Consider the following 16305-nt stretch of genomic DNA (forward strand, 5'->3'; position numbering starts at 1 on the left):
TCTGGGAATTACCTTGAGAAAAAGATTTAGGGCTATTTAGTATTTGTAGTACGGAAAAGCAGCAAAAGCATATTATTAAACCTGTTTTTACTGAGTTTTATTGAGCCACAATGTCTGTCATCCTGGGCATTCTTGAGAGCTTACATGGTTTGGGTGCTTCTGTGGAGGAGGATGAGAAATACAAGAAGAAAGCTCCTGTAGTTTATTGTAACAATGCAATTATTGTAACTTGTAGTGTGTGATGAGGTGTCACCTCGCCAGGTCTTTCTGCCGCGTGCTCTCAGGGGGGAGCGACATGGTGGGGGAGGCCAGCTCCCCATCCACCTGCCAGAGATGATGCAGTCGGAGGTGGTTCCGCTGTCAAAACTAAGCCATGGTACAGATAAACATGAGCATAAAAAAATAGGTCGGAGACTTGTTGAAAAACCTTACCTTGGTGCCTACCGCACGGAGCCTGGTGGTCACAGCAGAGCTCCATCTCCTTATGTTAACGCTCTGTGTCAGCGTGAGGTACCAGATGTTGTAAACCCCAGTCCCTTGTCTGACAGATGGTTTCTGGGATGCCATACTGTGGCACATCACCTAAAAGGAAAAGGAGGGTGATCATTGCATTAGAATGTCATTACTTACTTGAAAATTTACATGGGATTGTCACATCATGAGCAATTTTAAACCAAGTAGGGATTGCAAGATTTTGTCCAATACAGTAATAAATGAACATGCGGTAGCGGAGAGCATATCTCAGGAGAAAACCAGCAGAAGTAAAAGGCTCCATTCCTCAAAGTCTCGTTACCCCATTCTTGTTCGCTGGTACCTGTTTCTAAATTCAAGGAGTCCCACAGTGAAGTGCCAAGATAGAAAATCTCATGATGCAAGCAAAAGAAATTAGTTTAATGAGTGCTGCGTGTTCTACATCCCATAATTTTATCAGTAAGCTCTCAGACTTCTAGAAATTGCTCTGAAATTGGCAGCCCAGACTTAATATCTTCTACCATTTTGCCATCACATGCAATTTTAGTTCTCAAGTGACTCCAATTTTAAACTCCCAGTGATTTAAACAGCTGCATTGTGCAAAGGCTGGAGTGAGGACATGCTTTTGTAATCAAGCAGCCCAACTCTAAATTTTATGGCGTGATGGTTACTGTGCCATGCAAACTATGCCCCATTACACAGAAGTGCATTCCTTTGATTTTACCAGAGAGACCATAAATATAACAAAAAGCATAGCTGGAAAACATGATTTCATGCCTGGATTTTTCAGCTCCTTGCTACTACAAAGAATAAATGAAGTGGTCTCTGAAAGGGGCATATCTTTGCAGTGAATTATGTTTGTATTATTTGTATGGCTAGCAGAGCTCATCATTAAGCTTACCAGAAAATATATGTCTGCTACAACATTTAGAGAAACAGGGAACTCAGTTTTCAAATCAAAAGAATAGGAATGTAAGTTCCTATTTCAGTAGTTTAATATGGTGGAGGCTGAGGGTGTGGGGGGAGGAGGTTATTACACTTGAGATAAAAATGTAAAAGATGTTCTATAAATGCATAAATAAAATTAATCGTCAGCAGTCATATGCTTGGCAAATTATAAGGCTTATCTGCCTTAAATTTTTTTATTGTATCCTTTCCCCCCAAGGTGATGTAATGTTTTCATCTCTGAAAGCCTGGTTTCAAGAAAGATTTGGCTCCGAAATGGAAATCTGCTTTTGATTCAACATTAGGTCCTAGCAGACAGTACTTTTTCAGTCCCATTTGTTTGATCACTGCAGCCTTTCTTCAAAAAAAGTATCAGTGCATGTTGCTGTCGTGGTTTAACCCCATCCGGCAACTGAGCCCCACCCAGCCGCTCGCTCACTCCCACCGGTGGGATGGGGGAGAGAATTGGAAGAGTAAATGTGAGAAAACTCGGGGGTTGAGATAAAGGCAGTTTAATAGGTAAAGCAAAAGCCACGCACGCAAGCAAAGCAAAGCAAGGAATTCATTCACTCCTTCCCATGGGCAGGCAGGTGTTCAGCCATCTCCAGGAAAGCAGGGCTCCATCACACGTAACGGTTACTTGGGAAGACAAACGCCATCACTCCGGATGTCCCCCCTTCCTCCTTCTTCCCCCAGGTTGATATGCTGAGCACGATGCCATATGGTATGGAATAGCCCTTTGGCCAGTTGGGGTCAGCTGTCCTGGCCGTGTCCCCTCCCAGCTTCTTGTGTCCCCCCAGCCTCCTCGCTGGTGGGGTGGGGTGAGGAGCAGAAGAGGCCTTGGCTCTGTGTAAGCACTGCTCAGCAGGAACTAAACCATCCCTCTGTTATCAACACTGTTTCCAGCACAAACCCAAAACATAGCCCCATACGAGCTGCTGTGAAGAAAATTAACTCTATCCCAGCCAAAACCAGCACAGTTGCAAGCCATGATTGGCAGCATATAGCCTGTGCGATCTCTGTCAGTAATACTAAAGCTTAACCAGGTTCTATCATTAGTTCACCACCAACACGAAATAACTGAATAAACACAATCAAAATTTCAAAATAAAAATGAATAACTATACCATCTGGCATTAGTGAAGCAAAAAATAAAACAGCATGCACAGGTACTATAATTGAGAATTTAATTTGGGTAATTAAGTTTAATACATAATAAAATTTTATAGCAAACATTTAAAATGCTCCTAAAAATATAAGGGCTTATTTGCTCAACATTTTATAGAAGGGTACTTATTACAAATAGATCTATTGGGTAATTTTGCACTGTGAGTTTTTATGTGAGGTATTGACTTACATGAAAGCCCAAGTGCAAGCCATTGGCAAGTGATTTCAGCTGGTGCTGGATTAGATCCAATGGGGCAAAAGGCAAGCTTCATGCCAGCTTTAAAAATATAATTGCTTTCTTGCAAACCTCAAATCAAGTATTTTTCCTTGCCAACATTGGTGATTCTTTTTTTTTTTTAAGTCCAAAAATAGATATTACTTTCCCTCCCCCCTCTCCCCTTCCCACCCTCATCTTGCTTGGTCCTTCCCTGAGTGGTGAACCTGTTGTCCGGGCACGTTCCAGCAGTGTTTGCAACAGCCAAAGGCAAAACAGTACTGAGCCAGCCCCTGCCATTGTCCCACCAATGCTGCTGTCCTTGGGACAGTCAGCAGTCAGCAGTCAGCAATCCTCCCTGCCACTGCTGCGCCGTCTTGTTGAGGTTGGATGCCATCAGTGACAAAGAGGAGATGATGGAGACATGAGCCCTGGCTGAAGTTACGGTCAGATGGACTGGTGGGGCTGCAGAGGGACAGGGTTGAAGGCTCCTTGCAGCTCTCCGTGCCCCCTTCCTTCTTAAAACGTCTTCAGATGGGCTGGTGGCAGTGCCAGTATCAAAGGACATTTGCTAAGGAGGTCAGAAGAAAGGTTTAATTAGGTTAGTCCCACCTCTGATTTTCAGTGCTTGGGTTGATAGCCCATGGGCCCCACTGAAAGTGTGTGAATAAGTGGGCTTCAAGGCACTGGATTTTGGACGTTATCAGAGATAAGGTAATAACAATAATGCTGGCTGCAGATTAATGCCTTTAGAAATGTTGAGATAGTGGTAGCAATTTGCTAAATTGTTTATGGGTTAACCACAGCTTCAAGGCTCAGTGTGCTGTGCTTCACCATCAGCTCACTCCAGAGAATCAGGAATTCTTGTCTGGAGGCAGCTCGGAGGCGCTGGGCACGGGCAGGATAATGCCAGTAGAAAACCCGAGGCAAATTGTGCAATTTTACGTTTATGTGGGTAAGCAGCCAAAAATTCTTGTGTGCACTTCAAGGATAGCAAATACTATTTTTTCTTGATGTAAATGTAAGAAGACACAGTAAAATGTAATATGAGTCCCTTCAGTAACCGGGAATTACCATACCAGGCAGAGCAGTGGCCCGTTTTGTGCATTGTCAGGTCTTTGAAAGTGGCTTGTGCTCCAGGCTAAAGATGATGGTCCTGTAATGCTATACCTGCCCAGTGGAGCACTTTTTTCTCCAGTCTCATGAGTCTGCCCTGAAATAGGAGTGTTTACATCTTTTTAAACCTATTTATCTCATTCAGGACCATCTGATGTTCTCGTTTTCTGTGGAAATGCCTAATTTGTATGTGAACCCTATTAAGCTATTAAATGCAATGATAACATGTGGCAATGACTTAATAGGTTATGCACATGCTGTGCAACTTTTTTTAAAATCAGTAGTAAATCTTTAAAGCTGTTTAAAATCTGTTTGCTCCCCCATGCACAATTCTTCGCTCTGATACACTGATAATGGGTAAAATCACCCCATTCTTTCCTGTTCTGCCATTATTTATACAACTGAATATGTGCCCTTGTGCTTGTGCTTGTGTCTGCCCCAAACTGAAAACTTAGCATATCATGGCTGATTTTTATTTCCTTCCTATAGGTCGCCAAGTTCTGCTCTGTACTGTCTGTAATAGGGACCAACAACTCAATCTGAGTTGCAATAAAACTCTCAGTATTTCTCTTAGAGTGGTGCTTCCATTCTGGGCAGATCCTCTGCCTTGGTACTGGCGAGACTGCTATAGACTTGCACCAGTGGAAACATTTAACATTATCCAGAGCATTTGGATAAAATGCTGGTGATTTGTTAGCAGTTTCTCATGCTCGACGAGCATCAGTAGAAGAAATATGGCCACAAGCACCTGGAGACTGGTGGGCAGCGCATTTTGGGGCAATGCTGGTTCCTGAGGCTGGCCATGGATTCTTCCTAAAAACATCCCCTTGGTGACAAATATTCTTGTCCTTCAAGGTTTTTTACATTGACTTTAGAAAGTCATTGACTTTAAAAAGTCATTGACTTTAGAAAGTCAAGCACTCCAAAGTTCAGAAATGTCAAACAAAAGGCTATTTGGACAACTTTAACTCAGCTTTATTTTGCCAGTGAATGGCAGACATTGATTACACACATCTGTTTGGTGAGTGCATGGTATTACAGCACTCAGGGAATGCTAGAGGGCTTTGTACAAAGGCTCCTGCTGTCTCCTTAAGCCTTGCTCCTATCTGTAACAGCCACAGGCAGGTAACAAATGAGGGAGTCAAGATGTGGCTGGGAAAGAGAGACCAGATTGATGGTGGAGATATTTGAATACCAGCTAAAAATATAATCTAAACGTAGACCTGGCTTGAATAGGTTTATGTCAGGGGCAGGAAACCCTAAAATTGAGATAAGGTAATAATGAGTTGAGCTGGGGTAGATGTCCGTGTCTTTGCAGAAAGGTGCTTTCTGTTGATACCGTTACTTGGCCTGTTGACTCCTCCATGGTTTTCTCACTCAAGTTTTCTGCATTCAGGATTGTGGAGCTTGTTCAATTTCCTTGCTCAAAAGCAGGTGTCAGCAGCCTCTACAACTGCTCTGTCCTCTCACATCCTCTGTTTTTTCTCCCCCTTAAACTGACCTTTCCTATCAAATAACCCAAATCCCCCCAAACAGATTTTCTTTCATTGCACTGCTCACTTTTCCTGTACCCTACACTTGCTGTCCCACGCGAGGTCTGGGCTCTCCATTTTGATCATGGGAGTGTGGTCAAGAGGCTATTGGTGTTTGCTGTGGGACACATGGCAATGGAACTGTGCTTTTCACTCCTTCCGTGGGCGCCGCTGGATATTAGTAGCACCTGACCTAAGTGTTGTTTGAGCATCACCTCTATGTGTCAAGAGAAAACCCCTCCTTACAATATCTATGACGGTGGGAAATGGGGAGACTTTTATCCTCCGTGTTAGTGTGCTCTGGGGTGCCAGCTTTCAACACACCGGCAACTACAGCCGGATCATGGAGCCTTTGGTTGTGCCCAGTTCTGAGGATGGTGTGAGCCGGTCCCAAGAATATTTTGTGAAGAAGGTGCAGGTGAGCATTATTCTATGGGTTATGATGGAAAAGACTATTTAAAATAGGTTATGATGGAAACCCATAGTTTGCATTTTAAATAGCAAAAGGTCTTGCAGGAGAAGGTAAGAACAGCTGGACCCCTGGTTTGTCTGGTCTCAGTGCCTCATTCAACAGCCTGGATCCTTTCAGCCAGGAATGTCTCATCTTTGGCTTTCGTCCAGTTACATGAAACCTTTGTCAAAGCCATAAATATTACCTCAGCCCTTGAACTGGACCTGAAGGGGAAGTGAAAATCCCTCCATCCAAAGGCCTCGGAAAGGTAGGATTTGCAAACAGGTCTTTTCTTTATGACTGTGAAACAAAACCCTTTTACCAACAACAAACCTGGGTACACCTAAAATACAAATCCTAAATGCAATACTTGAGCCTTGGTCCTAGCTGATGGAAATAATGAATACGTGACGTATTGGTAAGTCTTGTCTATGGTGTGGTAAATCTCTCTAAAATTTTGTAGGAGTTCCCCCACAGTGCACTATCATGGCAATAAATAATCTCAAGTCATAGAAACAGGACAAAGCAATGCAGGTGCCATAACTGTACTGTAGAGCAGAAGCTAAACAATTTCCAACAAGTATTCATTTTATATAAACATATATGCATAGTACACATAAAAAAATACATATAAAATATATATTTATATAAAATCTCATTACAGGGCATGTCAGGTACACAGGTTTATGGGTAGAGCACAGCTTCTTCACATAACTACAAAAATGTTCCACAGTGCTTTGTTGCTTTTAACAAGTCTGCTCTTAAAACCACAGTTCATAACCTTGAATATCCATGTTTTGAACTGGAATTTTTATAGCAGTTTTTTTTATGGTCGTTTTCTCACTCATAAAAATATCCATATGCTTGACATAACTATGAAAAAACCATTTTCATTCATTGCAATTGATAATGGGTATTTTTTCACTAATTGGCAAGATAGCTGTTAATCTGGAATATATTAGTTACAATTGATTTGGCAATTGTTTGTGATTTTGCACTCCGATAGAACAGTTGTGTATGTGTATTTTGCATAGCACTATAGATACAAAACCTCAGCTAACTTGGCTGATGAGTATTGTCCCTGTTTTAGTCTTAAATTGCAGCATTGGTATTAAAATGGGCAACCTTGATAAAAACAAGCCACAAAGAGATAAAATTGCCTTGAAAAGGAAATACAGCATTCACTTAAGCAATTCTTTTGTCTACGAAGTGTTCTATGTAGATTCTTGTATCACTTTGCCGGTCTGGGTGCTGGGTGTGTACAGGACCGTTTGACAACCGCAGAGGTACCAGAAGGAAATGTCTTGATGCTCAGTACCACAGAAGCATTTTCAGGCCATGCCTGTTAAGCAAACACATAGCTCTGTAGTGAAATCTAAATGAGGCTTATTTGGGAGATTTAGAAATCTGTTAAAATAACATCATATTGTCAATACAAGTCTTAACCGTTCTGTTAGGGTTTGCAGTTGATGTCAAGTGTGGTGTTTGAGATACGAACTCCTCTCCAATGTGAGAGAGCGGAAACTTTCAACTCGTTTCATAGCTCTGTAGGAGCTAGTAGATGATATTGATTTTATTTATTGTTGCAAAAGCTGCAGCTACGTTTTACCTGCTCAGTGTCCTATTTATGGCCTCTGGTCCACCTCTGTGGTCAGCTTCCATACGTAATGCTACTGATGGCAGAGTGGCTGCCTCAGCCCACAACATGGGAGCGAGTGCTTGCAGTGTTAGGCTTTGCAAAGCATTGAGAAAAGGCAGGTTTGCTGTTAGTGGCAACCCACTATTTGTGAGTAAAGAAAACCCTCGCTTTCTCCGGTAATTAACAAGTGGCATAGCGTCTCACCTGTGAGTCTTCCTGGGACTCGGTGGGCAGCTGCTCAGCTGACCAGCCCTGCTTTGTTCAGTGGACTGATAACCATGTTATTTAGCACTGTACGGCCAAGCGAATCCTTCACTGCTGCTGCATACTCCAGCAAAAGCATTTGCTACGTAGCTCTATTAATTACAAATTGAAGGCATCCACATATTCAGGATAACTGCAACATTTTCCCTGGGAATGTGGGAGATATTTGGCATTACCAACTTCAAAGAGGGGGAGAAGGAGAGAAGGAATTTAATTCTGCTTGTGTATGAGGTAATGTCAATTCCTTGCAGTCAGGAAACTGGGGCTTAATTGATATCATATGGCTAACAAATGTACTCCAAAGCCAGCCTCATTTGATTGCTTTTTAATAACTAATAACTCTCGGTGGGAGTCCAAAATATGTATGTATAAAAAAGCATGCTGGAGCTGCCTCTCTCGCCTGCCAAGATCACTGTTACTGAAACAAATTTGTACCTTTTGCAGTCCTGGAATAGATACGAGCAGTGGCTGGACACGTACTCTCTTCGCCAGCCCCGGCCGGGAGCGTCTGGAGGAGCTGCAGCGAGGTTGCAGGGTGCGTCCCCGCTGGCGGCAGCGGTTGTCCGCTCTCGCTGCGGTTTGCGTCGAGCCGTGGCTGGAGGGGGGATTGAATCCCTCCTGGTAGTCTCCCCTGCCTGCCCAGGCCAGCTCCACGTGAGCGCGCCTGCCCACAGCTACAGAGCTTGCAAGGGTAATAAAGAGCCGCTGAGTAATATTTCTGCCATGAATCATTTTTCCCGTGGAGTTCATTGCCTCCCCGAGTCGCAGATCTGAGAGCAAGGAATCGTCCTCTGTGATGGGGCAGGAGACTCATAAAAGGTTCAGCTCCCCAGTCCCCTTTGGTAGCCCCTGTGCCACCCTCCCCAGGTGCTCAGAGCCTCCCTGCTCGCCCCCCAGCCCGCGGGCAGCCGGCGGGGTGGCAGCAGCTGTGCTGAGCAGAGGCACCGGCTGAGGCCCTCAGCCCCAGCGCAGCACAACTGCCTGCAGTTGGGTTTCCCTGAACAACCGATTATACAAAAGCTCTGCCTGCAGAGCAGGGCCTGGGTGCAAGCAGACTTTTGCAGAGCAGGGTATATGTAAAAACATGACATATTGATTACAGCTGACAAAACCAGAGGCTGAGTCCCACTTTCTTCCCTTCTCTCCCTGCCCCAACAGGGCGGCTGAAGAGGAACAAGAGGATTTCACAGAATCACAGAATCACAGAATCGTATAGGTTGGAAAAGACCTTTAAGATCATCAAGTCCAACCTTAAACCTAACACTACCAAGACCACCACTACACCATGTCCCTAAGCACCTCATCCAAATGTCTTTTAAATACCTCCAGGGATGGCGACTCAACCACTTCCCTGGGCAGCCTGTTCCAATGCTTGATAACCCTTTCAGTGAAGTAAAATTTCCTAATATCCAGTCTAAACCTCCCCTGGCACAACTTGAGGCCATTTCCTCTCATCCTATCACTTGTTACCTGGGAGAAGAGACCGACCCCCACCTCGCTACAACCTCCTTTCAGGTAGTTGTAGAGAGCCATAAGGTCTCCCCTCAGCCTCCTTTTCTCCATTTGACAGTGTCACTGCTGTGTCACACAGTGCCACGTGCCGTGCCTCCCTCACGCCCGTCCTCCCAGCAGGTTTCCCCCTCGCTTATTTAGTGGGTCGGTGGCCAGGACAGGGCCACGTAGGACCAGAAGTCACGACCACTGGCTAGCTTCCCAGGGCATCTCAGTTGCCGGAAGCGGGTCATGAAGCGGCTGCTGTTCTAACTCTTGGCAGTTAAAATACAGGTAGAGGAGTTACCTGGGTTACCTGACTTAGAGCGGTGCCGAGGAGCCTGCTGTGAAAGCCTGTGGGAGCTGAGCAGTTGCAAAGGGCAGGCACTGCCAGGGCAGCACCTGGGAGGAGCTCCCACACTGGACGTCGGACCTTCTGCTTTATGGCATTTGTGAAACTTCTCAGCGGAGGTTTTCAGGCTTCAGTTTGCGTTTTGAGCTAGAAGTGACTGTGGGGAGGACGGCTGATATTACTTTCTTTTTCATGAGGTACCCTATATGCCGTTTAGAGCACTTACAGTACTTTCCTGCCTTAGATAGCTTTAATATCCATCTAGGCAGTGTTCAATGCACCCAAAGTTAAGAAATAACAGAGTGAAGTTTCCAACCCCATAAATTTCTCTTTGTTTGATGCCTTTTTTTTATGACCTATTAAGCTAAACATTTAACTAGGCAAGAAGAAAAGCAAATGCCATGTCATATACACACAAGCTGGCTGAGTAGAAGATCGTAGCAGTGTATTTCATCTACCTAGTGAACTGGGAGATGTCAAGAATGGGGAAGGGACCATTTCCTCTGATTTGGCAGATAACCAGTGTTGGTGCACTTCTAGGGGCACTTAGCGTATGGATTTAAATTAAATTTGTAAGACTATATTATTTATTATTGGAAAACTGCAATTCAAGTAATACAGAGGGAGATAATTTACAGTAGCATGGCATGTCTCAGCAAATTTTGAGGTAGACTGTTTTGGCTGCTGTCTTAGACCTCAGTCTAATTTTGGATGAGGTTTGTACTCTGCATGTTAAGATGGCAGTGCCTGACAACAGCAGTGCACCTACTGACACTGCCCTAGTACCGGGTTAATGGAGTGGAGCCAATATGATTGAAGAAACTTATACTAAATTTTCAGCCTAATATTTAGGTGTAGGCTACAATGATTTGCTTTTCAACACCACAGATGCAAGATGAGCAAATAGCATTAGTTTTGTTTCTGACATTGGGAAAAACAGGGTAGCAGTGGATGGTTGATGCAACCTGACTTTTTAATGATAAACCCCATAAATGCAAAGAGCTAAGCAAGTAGGTGATATGTAGGGAAATACAAAGTCACTTGTATTTGAGTCATATATAGAGATTAAGATGATGTAAGATAGCTCATTCTTTTCTAGTATTGAAATATCTCTCCCGATAGAAGCTACTCCAGATTGATGCCCCTGTGAGAAGAGTCAGGACGACACTGGGCGCACATCACAGGTGCTTTGTAAGGTCCATCTCCTGAATGGTTGCAGGGACCATTTCCATGTGAGAACTTGTGATCACAAGCACTGCTGACATGGGTCTGTTCAGCAGAGTTACGTAGGCAGGGTTCAGCTGGGAGTTCTCTGTGCGAAGGAACTGAGCTCAACAAGAGCAGAAGAGTTGTGCCTCTTAGCTCGTTACAGTGCGCTGGAGAAACAGTGTTGTGGAAGGCTGGGGAGCCTGGCTTTAAGGCCACTGAAAGCTGGGGGTAAGACACTTATCTGTTCATCTTGCAGAGGTCTGGAGTCATCAGGATAGTGTGGGTAAGTGCGAAAGAGTTTTTTGTTTCTTTGTCTGGACTTGGTTTTGTTTGGGGTTTTTTGTTGTTTTGTTTTGTTTTGTTTGTGGTTGTTTTGGGTTTTTTTGTCCAGTGGCCCCAATCTTGAAAAAATGCTGATCCTGTGTGTCTTTCGTTCTGCCCATGGTCAAAGACTCTCCTCGCTGTGGTTGCATCTGGGTTGGTGTCAAAAGGAATGCAGATGGTTTGTGTCTATAATCAGAGCTAAAACTGGGCAAATTATGCTTAGGCTAATTGATACATATTTGATTTCTATCACTTAACAAGAGGATGCAGGAGCAGGATTAATTCAAATGAGTTTGCAGGAAGGGTATCAAAAGCCATACACTGAAAGCAATTAATGAGGGACCTCTCCTGGGATTATTAGAAAGACTACCAGGAAGATAGCGAATTATGGAAAATTAAAGATACTTGATGTAGAAAAAGGAAAACAAAACCCAGGCTGGATAATTAATGATGAAAACAAAATGATATTCTATTTGGGAAGAAAAGAAACACATTGAAAGAGTCCAGAGATACTTCTATGGATACAGACTGATGACTGGGGCACTTCCGCTGTTTCTGTGAAGCACAGGCAACGTTTTAAAATTAGTAGAAAAATGATGAGCATTTAAAATTATTCCTCAGAAAAGCAGAGGTGAAATGCTAAAAATGGCTGGTTTGTGTTGCAAAAAGGAAGAAAAATTACTGCAGTGTCTGTTCCCTTGCTATTCCCCCTTCTCCAAACCAGCAGAGGTAACACGCACATCAGAGCACGTCTGCCCTTCTTCCCCCTTCCTACAGACAGAGAACAGGGCCAATTTATAAATATCATTCCTGGAAGCAATGTCAGGAGAGGTTGTGGACTGTTACCATTAAAATGACTGGTGACTTTGTTTTACATATATGTGTGCTGATTTTACTTCACCTCTATAAAGCTGCCTTTGGTTAGATTTTTTGTTAGGATTCATACTAAAGTGCACAATACTAACACGGTTATTTCTATGGAGATCTTTCCTTTGGCCTTCCACTTTGCCTGTTTCTCCCTGTCCATCGTAGCTCAAAATGACTACATTTTTCATTTCGGAGTATTAGTTAATCAAAGGGCACTGTTATTTCATAAATGTCCATTTAAAAAAAAACAAAACCAAACAACAGAAAGCAACACTTATTGCAATGGAATAGTAGCATGTTGTTTTGAAAATGGATACTTTAGTTTTCAACTTCAGTAAATACAGTTCATGAAAGCTTACAAGAACTAGCTTACAGCTCTTAAAAACAAGAGTGATTTTATGCAAGTTAATGATGAAGCAACATGGTTGGTAATTGTAGCAGATGATTTTGGGCTGCTTCTAGGTAAGATTTGGTATACCTTTATACAGTATTGAGAGACTTAAGAAACCCAACCAAACAAAAAAACCCCAAACCAAATAAGCCAATGTTGGTCCCCTGTGACAGGAATGGTGCTGCTGTAGGAAAGAATAAGAAATGGGGTTGATCTTCAGGCCTTTTCAATAAGGTTTCGGCTTTACTGAAGACTGAAGATGCTCCGCGCTACATGTGACTCTTTCCTTATGCTGTTTAAAATGCAGATCTCCCAGTCTCCTCTTCTTGATACAAGTGAGTTGTTTAACCTCTAATATTTTATCCTTTGTCACTTGGGCATGATATTGGTAATAGGAATAGTTTACAGACTCATGAGAACCTAAAGAAACAATTATTAGGGTTTATATAATTAGAGGTTGTGTCCTGCCCTGTTTGTTGTTATCTCCCATCCCAAAAGGTGCAACACATCCTGATAATTCGGTTTTTTCCCTGCCCTGTCTCTGCACTCTCTTAACAACACCACAACTGCTGCAGACCCAGATCCTGCCCTTGGAAAACCGAGGTGGTTCCTTAGCCAGTGCCTCACACCAGCTTACAGAGCTGCTCTCTTAATGGTCACCATGGGGAGGTAAAGCCACTTTTACCTCTGATGAAAGCCACCTTTACCTTTGGTGAAAGCCGTGCCTGGCTCCAAGTGCAGGGTCAGATCCATGGGGAGCTCCCCTGCCACAGCCCTGTCCTCAGTGAGCCATAGTAAGTGTTCAGATGTGGCACCACTTCACCTAATTGTTTCCATATCTACAATAACACAATATAAAAATTCTTGTGACTGAGAATGCAAAGGCACTCATAAAAAAGTCTATTAATTTTTATGCCTCATAAATGTAAACCACAATTCACTTTGTTTGCTTTGAAAACATTCTTAAAATCTGAGTTTATAGGACACAACAAATACGATTTCAGAACAAAAGTCTTGTTTCTATTCTCTCGAGAATTCTATTATTGTTAATTAATAATTCTGATTTGCCTTTCTTTGTTTTCAAGGCTTTTCAAGGATAATATTTCTGAAGCTCTGCTGTTTTACTGCTTTGCTTTGATGAATATTTTATCAAATAGTAATCAACATCTTGTAATGCAATTGTAGGTTTTACAGCTGTTACACACTGAAACCTAAAGCAACTGAGAGAAGCAAAAGCAGAACACAAAATTATCAAACCTTTAGACTTTCAGAAAAGCTGGAGTGCCACAATATTAATTCATCCTAAAGCCAAGCAGTTTGTTGCCATTTTGCTACTGCCTGCCGCTTCTCTGTGTGGCGGGATTTGGCTGCTAGCATTTCATCGAACTTTTAATCGTACTTGTGGAAACGTGGGCATAGGAAGCGGTGGTGCTAGTGAGGCCACCAGCTGTTGCCTGAGCTGTAAAGCAGAGCCCTGGCAGACACGGACGTGTGCTTGTACCTCTCACAGGCTGGGCCATTGGTCTTACCGACATTGCAACCTTCTACCTGCCTGACAACTATGGTAGCTGACCAAATAGTAGATTCTTTTTATTTATGTAATGAAGAACTATTTGCAAACAATGTGGTGGTTTTATGGTCTGAGCGAACGGCCATTTCCCCTCAGCGGCTGTGCTGGGTGCCCTACCACCAGCTCAGCGCACAGACCCGCTTCTGATGCGGAACATCACTGCTGGGTGAGAGCATTTCTAACATACATGGTTTATTTAGAGGCTGACAAAATGTAGGCCTTAAGGCTTAATATTAATGTAATAACCCTAACTGCAATAAAACGGCTGTTTTTCAGAAGTGCTGATCTCCCACAGCTTTCAATGGCCCTAATTCCCCCCGCACCCCCCCCCCTTCTTCAGTGCTCTAAAAATCAGAGGGCTTTTATTTCACTCTCTAAATACTGTCTTGTGTCAAGCAGCCTTCAGTGTTACCGTTTTGTTTCGGGATTGATTCCTGTGTTCTGCTAACTGCAAACTGTTTGGGGGAGTGTTTTGAAGTTTTTGTGTTTTTTTTTTCTTAAATATTCAGAAGAATAGAACTGCATACAGCCCTCCCCTGAACAGTATGCAGGAACCACAGATACACTGTCACCATTAAATGACACCCCCAGGGAAGCTTCAAACAGCTTAAATGCAGGAAATCTTTCTGGTGGAGGAGCGCTGGTGTGTTTCTGTGGTGTGTGTTACAAGGATGTATTTAGGCCGTTGCTGACATCCGTATTTTAACTTATCAGGTGCAGAGAAAGTGCTTAGGAAAGCCTGTGCCCACCCTGACAGAAAAGGTTCCTTTTCTCCTGCCGTCACCCTTCGTTCAGCCCCGATTTCCAGCTTTATGGGCAGCACCAGCTTTCACCATCCCTCCTCAGTTCGCAAGCTGATTTCTAACTGTTTTCTGAGAAACGGATGGAAAAAGGAAGGCGACTCTGTGCTGGGGGGGAGGCAGAGCCCCTTCTCGGCGGGAAGCACCGTCTGGAGGGGAGGCTGAGGCTGGCAGCCACGGCGCTCGGGGAGGGTGTGAAACAACAGCACGTAGTGAGGTCTGGAGACTTGACCTCACTGTGCTGCTATTCCTTAGACTTTATTTTTTTAAAATGTATTTAAACCTGGGAGAGCTGTTTATCTTATATTGATGTCCCTCCAAAAGATGATTCTTGTACAGCAAAGCCTTGACAAACTTTCCTGTTCTCGTGCGGTCTTGGGTTGCCAATATACTATTCAGTAGGAAATAGAAGGCCTAAAACCAATACTTGTTGTGGAAAGATGACCAAAAGAAGGTGAGCAGGACTGTTTCTTGCCCCTAGGGAGGTGACGGGGCAATGGCATGAGGAATCTTTGCTTTTCTATGGCTATTTTCATGTCTATTTCTACGAGTACGAAGTAGGAGGAACTGCAATGAACATTTCACAGGAGCAAATCCTGTTCAAGACCAATAAACTAACTTCCATAAGCTTTGGCCCAAGTTTATGTACTTTGGAGTGGAATTTAAAAAAAATAAAAATGCCAGAACCAATATACAGCTCTGAGCAAACAGAGGGTTTATCATATGCCTATTTCGTGATTCTTTTGCCAGAGGGAACCTTTTATCATAACTGTGCTGGTATTGTTGCATTCATTAAAGAGAAAAAAAAAAGAGGGAAATTATGTTGCTCACCTAGTGTTTCATTTCTGATGAGTGGTCCCGCACACCACGGGAGCTTGGAGCCAGGCACGTACGGGAAAGGCCTCTGAACTCCCCATGGCACTAGGTGGCCTCAGCAGCACGGGGGTGATACTCCCCATTTAGAGTGTTTGAATGGCAACGCCGGGTGGTGGCTCTGGGCTGCTCTCTGAGGGGTTTTTGGGGGTTCAGCAAGGAAGCGGCAGTGGGAGCGGAGCTCGACTCTCTGCCCAGAGCCCTAACGGCTGCGGACGCCGAGCTGCCGTAACCCGGCAGCTCTGTTCCAGGATGAGCCTGGAGGGAGAATGAGAAAGAAAATACGGTGTTTTTTCTCAGAATAACAACCCCTTTTCTTCCTCAGATGGGCTGTGTGCACAGAGGAGTTGCTCACCTGAGTACATTGGGCCAATACAAATTGCTCAGTGGTGGTTTTTACCCCAGCTGAAGAGCCAAAGTTTAGGATTCTTTCACCATTACTTTAGCTCGAGTGTCTCCCCACCTCTGTCTGCTGCGGGCTGCTTTAGGCACAGCCGGCCTAACCAGCAGGAGCTGTAGCACATCTTTCACTAGATCATGCCAGTGTTTATAAGAAGTAACAGGAGGATTTAAGGCACATTCACAATACGAGTGAAACATCCTGGCTGCGTGTAAATCCCCAGCAGACG

Source organism: Mycteria americana, chromosome 7 (genome assembly GCF_035582795.1).
Source record: "Mycteria americana isolate JAX WOST 10 ecotype Jacksonville Zoo and Gardens chromosome 7, USCA_MyAme_1.0, whole genome shotgun sequence".
Lineage (NCBI taxonomy): Eukaryota > Metazoa > Chordata > Aves > Ciconiiformes > Ciconiidae > Mycteria > Mycteria americana.